This window comes from Triticum dicoccoides, chromosome 6B (assembly GCF_002162155.2).
Source record: "Triticum dicoccoides isolate Atlit2015 ecotype Zavitan chromosome 6B, WEW_v2.0, whole genome shotgun sequence".
In the NCBI taxonomy this organism is placed as follows: Eukaryota; Viridiplantae; Streptophyta; class Magnoliopsida; order Poales; family Poaceae; genus Triticum; species Triticum dicoccoides.
The window spans coordinates 184,509,563-184,510,967 of NC_041391.1; the positions used below are offsets into that span (position 1 = coordinate 184,509,563).

Sequence of the window (1,405 nt, forward strand, 5' to 3'; positions counted from 1 at the left end):
TCATTTTAAGATATATTACTATACCCCCCCCCCTCTAAAAAGGTATATTGCTATAATGTAGTAGGGCGCTCATTTGTTTCACTAAACAAACTTTAGACAATTGGTTGAGCTTCGGCATATCTGCACCTATGTTAGAATCGGATCAAACTCCTACGTTTACTAATACAAATTTTTCCCAAACAAATTGATTATTTTGTCTAACATATATTGTTGCTAATGCGTTCATGCTTTCCTCAGATTCTGATATGCTGAAAAGTTTGCCAAAGTTGAGTCGCCAGGAACTTGAAGTAGTGCGTGAGGATTTTAGCAACATAATTGGCTCAACTCCGGAGATTGTAGTCTACAAAGGAACAATGAAGGATGGACCTGAGGTTTTTGTCATATCATTATGCGCCTTTGAAGGTCATTGGACTAGCGAGCATGAGCTCTTTTACCAAAACAAGGTAGTTCGTTTGTCTAAAATTGTGACTCAGAAACACCTTTTAACTCAAATAATAAATAAATAAAATGTGATGAACATTGTAGGTTATGATTTGGCAAGGTTGAGTCATGAGAACATAGCAAAGTTTCTGGGCTATTGCAGAGAGAGTGACCCATTCTCGAGGATGTTACTCTTTGAGTACGCATCAAATGGGACCCTGTACGAGCACCTACACCGTAAGTCTATCTCTTCAATTTCGTTATGACAGAAATATTTTGCATTTTCTGTGCATCGTAATTTGATCTCATTTGTTTTCTTCCTTTAGATGGAGAAGCGGCCCAATTCTCTTGGCTCAGATAAATGAAAATAGCCATCAGCATCGCCCAAGGTTTAAGGTATCTGCACACCGAGTCGCAGCCGCCTTTCGCTATATCAGAGCTGAACTCCAATTCAGTATACGTTATAGAAGATTCTACCCCCAAGGTACTTGCATGGCTTTTCTGTACAAACTGAACTTTGAAATCCACTTCAGACAATTGCTCATGACTTGACAGAAATCATTCTTATGAGCAGGCTGACGACGTCGTCTACTGAAGCCCCATCGGCGACGCGATGGGAGAGCTCCGGCCTGTACATGGGTGTGGGAAGACAGATCCGCGTCGCCAGCCTACACAAGGCCATGTCAACGTCTCAACGCAGGGTTCATCATCCGTCTTTGTCAGGTAAGCAAAGCGATCCATCTTTCCTCTTTCTCATCAGATCCATTTTATTGTGATATTGCATTTAAGTCAATCAATTTTTATGATTCTTTCGGTGTTAAAGAAAATGGATTTTTACCTGAATAAATTTCGTGTATAGATATGTAGAGGATGAACTCAACAAGCGGATCTTTCAAGGTTAATTAGCCAAGCGGATCTTTCAAGGTTAATTAGCTTTGCACATTTTATTAAATAGATGCAGTGGCATAGCACCTTCAATATCATG

General features: G+C 40.0%; 1 long non-coding RNA gene across 1 annotated transcript; it reads left to right on the forward strand.

The window, feature by feature from the left end:
* Positions 1-253: 253 nt before the first annotated feature.
* Positions 254-771, forward strand: LOC119322499. Its single transcript, XR_005155672.1, has 3 exons — positions 254-443; positions 526-657; positions 747-771. It is a non-coding gene; the product is annotated as an uncharacterized LOC119322499 (long non-coding RNA).
* Positions 772-1,405: the final 634 nt, after the last annotated feature.